Genomic DNA, 12,031 nt, shown 5'->3' with positions numbered 1-12,031 from the left:
CTGGTGTTGCATCATTATTTTTGACCCTCTCATGGCACAGTCAGTACTCCATATTTACAATGTGACACATCTAGGCCAATGTGTCACTTTTTGTAGGCCTGTGTCGGATTATACCTGCACCAGAACTGGCTGCGCCATGCAGATCTAAAAATTTGCAAGGTAGGAGTTCCATCGAAATCCTAATGTAAAACTAACGCAGTTATATATAGAGGTTTAGGAAAAATCGACACATAGTCGGCAAGTGTTGCACACAGCCTGGAATGCGTCAACATTTCTGTGCCTCAGCAACACAGGCATAAAAAATGACACATTTGCACTGCATATCAACAGAACATACCCAAAGCACTTTAGCAAGCTCAACGTCGCCATGGAGATGCTAATACTTCAACTAGGAGTAACACAGGAACCACAACATCCCCCCATCTCCGCCCCATAGGCAGCGCAGGATAAGGGTGTGTGTGTACCACCAGAGGACTGTCCTCATTGACCTCAGGGAGAGGAGGTTATCACCTACTACAGACTCAGGAGGTAGTCCATTATACAGCTTCTGAATCAGATTGCACCATGACTGCAGGCAGCACCTCAGAGGTCCACCAAATCCCTCCAAAGGTCAGACTGATGGCAGTCCTCCACATGCTGGCATTAGGGTCATTCCAGACCACCACAGTCAGAGTGGCAGGAACCTCCCAGCCATCTTTTTCTGCCTTCCTACCCTCTGTCCTGAATGTCATCATCAACCTCAGACCCCAGTACCTCATGTTCCCCCAGACACAGCAACAACAACTGGACACAAAGCAAGGCTTTTATGCAATAGCTGGCTTTCCACATGCTTTGGGGGCTATGCATTGCACACATATGCAACTGGTGTCTCCTGCTGTAACATCACACCTGTACCAAAATAGGAACCATACCTAATCAGTCAATGTACAGGCAATTGAGGACTATCTGGGGATGTTCATCAGTGTGCTGTGCAAGCACCAACAGAGTGCTCATGATGCTGACAACGTCCGGCACTATATTATCAATGAGCACTTCCTGAATGGGAGATATAGGAATGGCCTACTTGGTAGTAAGTACATCTGAAGTACATGACATAACAAGTAACAGTAAATAATGTATGACAAAATAACCATCTCTGTGTTTGGTGACTGAGACAGTGCATATGCAGGAGGGGTGTGCCTTATATTTGCACCAAACATCATGACACATGTGCAATGCAATCCCACAAGTCACACGTGTTAAGACATGCTAAGCCACTGTGTGTGCCTTTCAGTGGTGGAAACATCCAGAGAAATACAACACTAGGAAAAATGCCTTGTTGCATCACCGTGTGCAAGGAAGGGCTTCCATGGCTGTTTTCTGTGTGTCCACATGAACTCCCATGGTTCATGAGGCATGCCATGTATCCTAAACCAGGTAAACTGTGACATTTCTCAAATCAATTGCCCTCCTCACGTCATGTGTACCATGGAGAAATTACTTAAGTCAAACAACACACTCTTGCCACCTATGTGTGGTACATTCTGTGGCACATAGAATTAGACTATCAGGCCTCCAAGAGTTCATGTTGTGCAGGAAGGTAGCCCTTGTACATAAAGTAAATCTCATATGAAATGCAGCCACACGATCACCATGTTGAAATTGTGCCTGTCTTGGTGCTACACAGCCTATTGTTTGCCATTGCAGCTTGAAAACTCAGGACTGTGCTGTATGGCCTAAAGTATGCCATACACTGCCCTTTCTTAATGAAGCAGTGCAGTGCTGATAATTTACTTGCTGCACTGTACAGCACCACATTTCCAAATATCTGGGCCCTTGTGTCCTGTCCACATAGCGGTCCCAATGCACTGCAATGTGAACAGGATGATGTTCCACATTGACATGCACTCACTAATCTATCAATGGCAGTAGCTACAGAACATCAGTAACTACTACTGTCACGTTTCAATCTGTGTGAACAAATGGGACCGCATCATCTGCAATGGGTAACAAGTTAAAAATAAAACATGCTGTTGGTCAGAAAGGTCAATATGAGTCCCAAGCCAACACAAAAGAGAGTGTGAGATATGTGTCTCTTCAATGGCGCACCTACTCTCTGAATCAGTCAAGGCTATTGAGAAATAGTATGTTGTAACTTAGTGTCTCATACATGCCAGTGTACTTGTACTTGTATTAAAATGTTTGAAATAATATTTTTGATAGGTCTTGTTTGCCATCCAATGTCAGTGTAGGCCCCTGACATGGGTAAATGTCTATGCAGGTTCACAAAGTGACAAAGTGATAACTGTACAAAAACAGCATATCTCTCAGCCATACTGACAGTCCTTGTACAGACATACACTCAGGTGTACAGCAACATCAACAGATGCAAACAATGTGTTGGTACACATGCTCTGAGGGTAATTTTCCCAAAGGAAAACCATAATAATACAGCAATGTGCAAGCCACAAACACTAAAACAATTCTGCCAATATGGCATTCAACAATCATCAACATAGATTGTTATTCAACCTGGACATGGCACCACCCTGTACTCAGGATAACAATCTCAACAATCCTTTGACACTGCAATGATGATAGAACCATTGCAAATATGCACACAATCCACAACAATTTACAGCACAACACATATGTGTGAAAACCAATGTATTGTGTACAGGTCTGTGGTAGAAAGATATCAGTTACAACATCAGTGTCCTATGTAGAGATACCCCACATTTCATACCTATGTGTCAATCCCAGTGCACATTGACAAATTGACTAATAAAAAGCAGCAGCTGAAGGCTGACAATAAATCATAACACTATCCAGGGAACATGTTTAGAATGCACCAAATCTACTCACAAATATTTTATTTGTAAAGGAATCTAACAATGCAAAGGCTCTGTCATTGTCAGGTAGTGCAGCAACAACATTAGTTGTTCCACAGGGTCACGTGTATGTGTGAGTGTGAGTGTGAAACAGGTTGGTACTGGCACAGCCTACCTAGTGATGACAAAAAACTCCAATTTAAGAACAACATACTGTCACTTTCAGTGGCAATGGACATTCAAAACACATATCACACTAAGCTACTGCCCAAATGTGATTGTTGGATTCAGCAATGTCAAACGTAGCAGGCCATGCACATCTGTTAATATGACACAGAGAACATGAACAGACATATGAAATATAATGTGCTAATCTAAATGTAACAAATTGTAGGAAAGTCCTCCTTTTTGCCCTGGTCACCCCCAAACCTTTTGGACAGATACTGGTGGTTATTGACTCTTGGATGTGCCCTGGGTACCGCTTACCACTACCAGGGCCAGTGCTCTGTGTAAAGTGGATATGCAAATTAGGCTAATTATAATTGGCAATATTAACCTATCTATAAGACCCTAGTATATGGTAGGGCATGTAGGCGTAGGGACCCCAGCATAGGTAGTCCACCCATAGGTGCACTGCTGAGGTGCCCAGTGTCCTTTTAAAGGCAGGCCTGCCTTGCTGGCTGCTTTTAAATTAAAGTTACATGCAAATTCGACTTTGGAATTAAAAGTACTTCCACAGTCTTATACTAATTTATTTTTACATATAAGTCACCCCTAAGGTGTTACCTATGTGCCCCTAGGGCTGGGTGCCATGTAACTATAAGCAGGGACCTTACAAAAATAGTTTTATAAGTCCTAGTGAGGTAAGACTGCCAAATTTGTGTTTCCCTCATTGTAGTAAATAGCCTCCATAGGCTAGAATGGGAGACTTTATTTTAATTCATAAAGTCCCCTGAAGTAACAGATACCTTAAGTTTGGTGTCAAATTAATTGCTATAATAAATCCCACAACTTCCAATTGTTGGATTTAGTATAACTTGTTCAGGTAAAGAGTTTTAAACTTTACCGAAAAAGTTGCCAACTTCAGCCCTGCAGTGTCTTGCTGCTTTGCTCTGATTGGCCCACCTCTGGCAGCCTGCCCAGGCTGCCTTGATGAGGTGTGAAGTGGCCTGGCTCAACACAAAGCGATGTGTCTGGGCGAGGAGATCTTCCTTTAGCAGATGGGGAAGCAGAAAGGGGGAGGGCTGCCAAACTGGTCTTCAAAGGCAGGGAAGGACATTTGGAGCAACCCATCACCCCCCTCAAATCCTGCAAACCCAGACAATTAGGTTCTCCCTTGATTAGATTCGGAGAGGGGGGCAGGAGAGGGGTGTGTTTATGATTTTTAGCCACATCAGTGGGTGTGCGCAGCCAGATGTAACCTCCGAAAATAATTTTCAGCCATGATGGATTTTTGAAGAATGTTGCTCCCTGGGATTGATTTTTGCCTCACTTCCCAGGAAGTGGTCATCACAGGGGGAAGGACTCTGTACCTGATTGGAGAACCAGGGGCCCCCTGTTTTTCACCCAGGAGCAATGATAAAACTGGCAGACCTGCACCCACACCTCAGATCCCTGTCAGGAAGAACTACAGGAGAAGAAGGACTGCCCTGCTGGACCCCTGACCTCCATCTGGACACTGCACTCTGAAGGACTGCACCAGCTGCACACTTGGGCTTCCCACAAGAAGGACTTTGCCTGGCTTAAACTGGTTCAAAGAGGGACTTCCTGTTTGCTACAGCTGAAAACTTGCTAACCAGAGTCCCCTGCATCAACTCCTGAAGAAACTGACCAGCTGACCACTGTCCAGTGGCCAAAAAGGAGTTTGCGCCAGATGGATTCTGGGGGTTGTAGTCTGCACCCTCAAGGAGCATCTCAGAGCTTCTGGAACCTTGGGGTGAAATGTGGACCTCAAAAGAACCTTAAAGGAACATCTGGAAGAAGATCCAGAAGTTTGGAGAAGTTTGGAGAACTTTTGGAAAAAAACTCCATAAAGGAACTGACCCGCCACGGCAACTCTAGCCAGCCTGCCTCAACTGCGACCCAGCCTGACTTGCAGGTTCGTCCCGGTAAAGAAAATCTCCGAAAAAGTGACTATGTCTGAACATAGGAAGATGACCAGGACCTCCCAGGCAGTGTATCCCCAGTCAAAGGATTTTCACCTCGAAAAAAACAACTAAGTCCGAAGGTAAAAATCTCCACCGAGGGCTCCCGCAATGCATATCCAAGGAAGAGATCAAGGAGGTCGGATTGGACTGGCGACTTGGTCCCACTAAAGAAAATCTACAGAAAAACAGCTAAGTCCGAAGGTAAACTTTTGACTGAGGTCACCCGTGGGCTGTAGCCAAGCAGGGCTCCATCACGGTCAGCCTTAAACTTTGACTTTGCCCCGGTCGAGATGCGACCAGGTTACTAGATTGGCACTATTCCTTTCTAAGTGATAAAAAGCATTCATTCCTTAAAAATTCATAATTCCGTTTGGTGTCATTTTAAAGCTAAAAGTATTTCCTATTGTTATAATTTGGTTTTGGATTTTTAAACTGTTTCCTGTGTTTTATATAATTACTGTTTTGCGTTATTTGAATGCTTTACGCTTTGTCTCCTAAGTTAAGCCTTGTCGCTCATTGCCATGCTACCAAGGGGTGAGCTGGGTTTAATTTATTGAGACCTAACTGGACCTAAGTGGAGGTTAGTGGCCTATTGCTAAGTGTAGGTACTTACCTGCCCTTACCAGTAACTCATTTTCCATCACAAATATTGTCCGATACTGGTAGAAATGTGTATGAGTCACTCAGTACACATAACACACATGTGCTCGAATGTGGGAAGATCAATCACCATGATTATTGATTGAGTTTTATTGTTTTGTCGTTTCATCTGACCAAGGATATGGTCTCAAGCCCATGACCACATTTGCACACCCCCAGACACTGGGCAAGACCGTGGTATTGTGGAGTGGACTTTCAGGGTCCTGAAGTCTTGCTTCTGGTGCTTGGGCATGTAGATTGCAATACTACCCACTATGTTCTGCAAAATGACCCTAGTGTGTTGTATACCACACAACATCTGTGTGAAGGCAAATGTCCCATGGGATGTGGGACATGAGGACCAGGAAGCACATGATAAGGGTTAGGATGAAGATGAGGACAGAGGAGAAAATGTTGCCATCATTTTGGTTACCCGGCGAAGAAACCTCATTGTAAATAATTGTCTTCACTGAAATGTGATGTAGCTTGCTGGCCATAATTCTTTTCTTTTTTAATTCTTCTTCAAAAATGTTAATAAATGTGTGAACCCTAACTTTGTGCAAGCAATTTCATTTCACAGTCACTGTAAACATCACATCTAACCTTATAAAAATTGGCCCATTGCAAAGATCTGTTGCTAGGTGTTACACTCACCCCAGGACAACTTCAGGTAGATCAAAATATGTGTGCATATCAATAACATGTGTCAAACGCATGTGCTTCGGGAACACATACACCAAAGGTAGCAATGTGGAACTGTGTGCACATGTTGTGAGTATATGTGCTGCTACAGTGTACTGACCGTCAGACATCCTACCACAATCCAAAGGGAGTGTAGATGTAAACAGTGTGCATTGACTGAGCGTGTGTGTTGTATGTCTTGACATTTTTTCCTGCCTGACACTAGTGGAGGCCAGTATAGTCACCTTATTGTCCTATGACTGTGAACAGAGGCCCATGTGATGCATATGGACACACAGTGCAATCCATATAGTTTTCCTAGCTATCAATGTTTGCAAGCACATAGCAAAATCAGTGTGGTATCTTACATAACACATAAAAATGTTGAGTCTTGAGCTGTGCCGGTGCTGGGTTGGCTACCTAGGCCTAATGTAGACACACTTGCCCCTGTAGGCAAGGATGCAACTGATATATGGTTGTGACCGTGTTGGTATGCCTAACTCTTAAACAAACAATGGTGTGACACCTCCTTCTCTAGCCATGGGTGCTGATGAAAACAGGACACGGAAAAAATCAAACAACAAAAAAGATGTCAAGGTATAATAACATGCAATATCACTCCTGTCAAGTTAGCATGCACTAAGGCATTCCAGGTTATAGTGGCATAATCTGTCAGTATATGTACATATGACCATCTGGTGAGAATGGCTACCCACATTCTACCTTCATGTAAACCCTCTCTGTTGCAGAATAATGTGATTCATGGAAATGGTAAATATATTCCTACTTGGATGTCATTACACTTGTTTGGCATACTCAAGCTGTCCTTGTGATAATCAAAATATAGGCAAATATTTTTGCAAACACTTCCACATGTGTATGTTGCATGTGCCACACATATTGTGCCAGAAACCAAGCCCAGACAGCAGATCTGTGCGTACCAGAACATTATATGGGGGTCGTTGGGTAGCTTAGTCTGGTAAATTATGTCTGCCAAATCTATACAGTCAAACTGGGAGCTGGATGCCACATACACTGTACACTGGTTGAATCACCCAGTGTATGGCAATCCCTGAGTATGTATTGAATTCCCAACACACCCTATGACAGGAATACAGACAGAATGTATGATTTTTCACTTTGTGCAATATCATGTATAGCAATGCGCATTTATTTTGCATGTTGAGTCCTTCCATTCCTGCTACCAACTCTGCTGGGATGACTGCTGCCACCTACTCCTCCAAGGACATCAGCTCCTTCAGGACCTCAGGCCCTCCTCCGCTCCGCATGGCTGCCTACAGGTTGCTGGCCAGTTTCTCCTTGGTCCTGCACTTGTAATTGTGCCAGCACTTCTTGCAAACTGTCATTGTCCTTTTCACTTGCCCTACACTGTTGATTTTATCCACTATGGACTTTCATATAACCCCTTTCTTCCCTAATGGAAATTTTGAGGTGCCAAAGAGTTGATGTTCAGGTATTGTCACCTCTGTTATAAGTATTGGATTCTCCTCTATACTACAATTACTGTTCCTTTTTCCTCTGGGGGTCTGTCTAGACATCCTGGCTGGTGCTGGGGTTGTTGAGGTTGTTCCGCTGCCTGCTGCCGCCTGCTCCATCTCTCCCTTTAGATGTAGGGGATAAACTTTTTTTTAAATGCATCGCTTTTTGAAGGATTTCTGATGCATTACTCAATCAAAAGTGATGCCGCGCTGAATAGCCTTGCTTTACACGCCGCAGAGCAATCAGGCATCACTTTTGTAGGCACAGTTTTCCCTACAACATCCCTTCCACAGATGTATCATTTTTATGACGCACCAAGGGGCCTTACTTCATGGTGCGCCGTCTCGAAAATATGACACATCCATAGCACTGGAAAATGCTGTAGTGAAGCACAAATTTTCTGATGCAGCACTGCATGACTGGAGCAATGCATCAGTTCTTCTAACTATGCACCCAGTTTTAAGAGCAAACTCCCATTTGCATCTGAATTAGGATTTAGACAATAGTTAGCCGAAAGCCAAGGCTAATAAAGCAGGGGTGTGGCTGGGATGAAACAGAAGCCCTGATTATATTCTTATCTGTTATTAGTCATTAAAAATTTCACTGGCATCATGCCAACCATTGTAATCCTGAAGTATTGGTGTACAATTGCACCAGGGCAATCCTTGTAATCTGGGAATACCTATGAAACAGTTGATACTTTCAGGAGATTTGATTCCAGCTAATCACTCCTGTTAATCGGCTGGATCAGTAATAGCTACTTTTCCTAATTTTCAGACTCTTTACTCACATCTGTGTTCACGCCCATCCAACGTCTGGACCAACCACAATTACACTTTAATTTATCTGGATATGCACTATTTACTTTTGTCAGAGGCCTGGATCTATAATTAAAATTTCTTCTTGTGGCTGTGGCACACTGTGTGTGGAAAACCTATGTTCCATATACCTGTAAAACATACATATTACAGGCACTCAGTTAAAGGGTACTCCAACTCAGCAGCTCCCTCCTTGAAAAACACCCACCACGCTAAGTGAACAGACCTAATAAAACTCTAGATGATGTCACCAGCTTTCTAAATTGAGAATTGTGTGAGTGCATTGTAGTTATTAAAACGAGAAGTGGCAGAAAGACAAGCTTTAACTATGCTAAACTGTGTTATCACACAGAGATAGCACACATAAAGTGTCAGATTAAACAGATAAAAATTATGTAATGATAAAAATCGGTGTGAAAATAGTTTATCACCAGGATTTTCACCAATATATTTGGTTAACTCAGCTAACATCCTGTTCTCCAGATCAAAGATGGTAAATCCTTTTTGAAATTGTGATTAACTTTGTCCCAAAACGGTGTAGCATCTGATAAGTTAATTTGCCATAGCTTTTGAAAAATGTATTTTACTTGACCGCTGTTAAAAGTCAATTGATTAAGAAAACAGCTCCAAGTTACTCTGCGCTTTATATAGTATGTGATTTCAAGAGAAATTGAGAAGGGCAGGAGTGATCAAGCATGCTCGTCAATTATGGGTTTAACGACTAGAGCAGGGCTCTTGATAAGCGGTAGGAAAGGGCAGGCAGAACGCCAGTCATAAATGACCAAGGACAATTTGAAGTTGTTGGTTCCCAAATGAGAAAGGAATTTACAAGTGCAATAAACCTGTGGTGAAGAGCATTTTGGGAAACCACTTGGTCTGCTCTGAACTATGAAACTCTGGCTTCTAATGCGTGGTTCTTACACAGGGCTTCCATACAGTGCAATGTAGGTGCTTCAGATGAGAACAGAACTGAAGTGACAGAAAGATAACTGCTTACAAGAAAATCAGAAGAAAGACAACAAATTGCGCGGCAGCTAAACAGTAGCAACTGACATCTTCAAGGGTCAATAAAGTAAGCATAACACGTTTTGCTAATGACCTTTGGAGCATTACCACGATCTCGTGCTAATAAGAAATAGGAAACAGCGCATCTTTTATGTACATTTGCTAATCAAGGCAGGCCTTTATCTATAGTAGTTTCATGTCTCTTTCAAAGTACTTGTATGTATCTTGCCACATTCTGTATGTTCGTGCAAATAGAGAATTCCACATCAGGGAAATAGAGAGGCCTAAGTATTGTCCATACAGGCCCATTATACTACTGGAACCTATTTCAATTTATAATGACCCTGCTGTCTAATATTTATACCATTTCTGTATGCTCATATAGCGAACTATATACCAAGATTCAACTAAATGTAGATTAATTGATAGAAATTGGAAATAATCAAGATAACAGAGAGAGTATTGTTAACCAGTTAGTGATTTAAGTAGTACAATAAGGCAACAGGATCGTATTTACATTGTTTGCTAATACTTTACAAAACTGCACAAAAATACAACCGAAATTAAAAAAATTCAAATTAATTAACGTTAATTACTTTCGTTTTTGCAGAATCACACTATCAAATCATAACAGTGAAACCACAATCACTTACTCATGTTCCTAGTACTTTACACTGCTTGTGCCATCCTAAACACAGATGATGATGCCATCCTAAGCACAGATGATGATGATGGTGCCATCTTAAACACAGACAATGATGATAGTGCTGTCCTAAGCACAGATGATGATGATAGTGGCATCCTAAACACAGATGATGATGATGCCATCTAAAGCACCGATGATGATGATGATGATAGAGGCATCCTAAACATAGATGATGATGATGATAGTGGCATCCTAAACACAGATGCTAATTATTAATTAATTCCCCATGATATACTGCCAGCTTCCTTAACCAAACCACTGTCTACATGTATATAGAAAGTCAAGGATATGTTTTGGGTCCGAAACATATTTAGAAAGATAATTTTGCTAGTACGTATAAACGTTTCAAATCGAATAGGAAAATCTAGTGATATTATAGTTGTGCAAGTCATAACTAGCACAGTACATTGGCAGGGATTGTATTGATAACAAAGCAGGGATGGCCTTTGTGCTGGTGGCACCCAGTGCGACAATAATTTTTTGGTCACCCCCCCACCATAACCTCCTTCTCCACAGATTCCCTGACCACAACCCTCCCCCAATGCCCCTCATTTCTCCATAGTCTCTCTCTCACTTAGATTTTTTTCATTTTCAGACGCTGGTTGTGGTTGTCTTCACTATTAAAAATGTATTTCTACCCAAATGAAACCGTTTTAACAACAACAGGAATAGCTTATGAGAGACTGGGTGAAAACATAACATCCTAACCTATAATATGCATGTGAATGTAGTTCTTTAATGACAGTTCCTAACTCATTGTGCTATATTAAGTTTGTCACTTATGAACTGCAAATAACAAAGGATCTATGGGACAAAAGCAGTAACCTACTGAGCTATCTACATAGAGTAAAATTATGTGATCTCCATCTACACGTTTTTCACTACTACTTTATGTTGAGTCAAACTGCCACTAGACAAAACTCTGATCTCTCTTCAGCAGGAACTTTAATCACCAGAGTTACTTCAACATTTTTATTGCGGCCTCATATCTGTTGGACAGAGGAAACTTTGCAGTAGGTGCCTGTAAACCCATAAGTTATTTCTAAACACAGCCCCCTCCAAGTTCGCACCACCTTAAAGCAAACTGCAATGAAGACATCCTGACACTAGAGAACCACAAAAGTCAGTATGGTAAAGAATGGTGGAAGTCATTTCCCTCATCTTCTTAATGAAATCACAATGGAAGTTCCTCAGATCTTATGAGGTCCCTGTTGCAAAGATAAGTCCAGCATCTCACAAGTCACAAGCAAAATTTGGCAAAATATGTATTCACAATCTGCGACCGTATTACATAAAATGGCCCAGGGCGCAATGTGTGTTTGCGCCCCCTTTGCACGCACCCGGGTCACTTTGGTATTACAGAAGGAGCCTCAGATGATTGTGCAATCCCTTCTGTAATACTGATACTGCTGACACACATATAGCACCAGCGCTATAACCAGAGGGTGTTCCGTCATTTACATGGTGGCATGGCCCAATGCTAATGAGGCAATCCCGTTGCCGCTGCTCTTGCACCGTATTAACAACATGGGCGCAGAGGCAAGCATGACTTTAGAAGGTGTGCTGAAAGTGCGCTTTCCAGCAGCAGCCCTCAAGGGAGGAGAAGAGGGTTTCTATGGACCCCTCAGGCATTCCCTTGCAGGCAAGTGCACTCTCTCAATGCACCCGCTTGCAAGGGGATTTCTATTCCCCCTTAAAAGTGCAAGCAGGGATGCCATTTGCACA

The sequence above is a fragment of the Pleurodeles waltl genome, chromosome 5 (assembly GCF_031143425.1).
Source record: "Pleurodeles waltl isolate 20211129_DDA chromosome 5, aPleWal1.hap1.20221129, whole genome shotgun sequence".
Lineage (NCBI taxonomy): Eukaryota > Metazoa > Chordata > Amphibia > Caudata > Salamandridae > Pleurodeles > Pleurodeles waltl.
The sequence above is the reverse complement of the archived record's forward strand: the minus strand, read 5'-3'. Positions refer to the sequence as shown.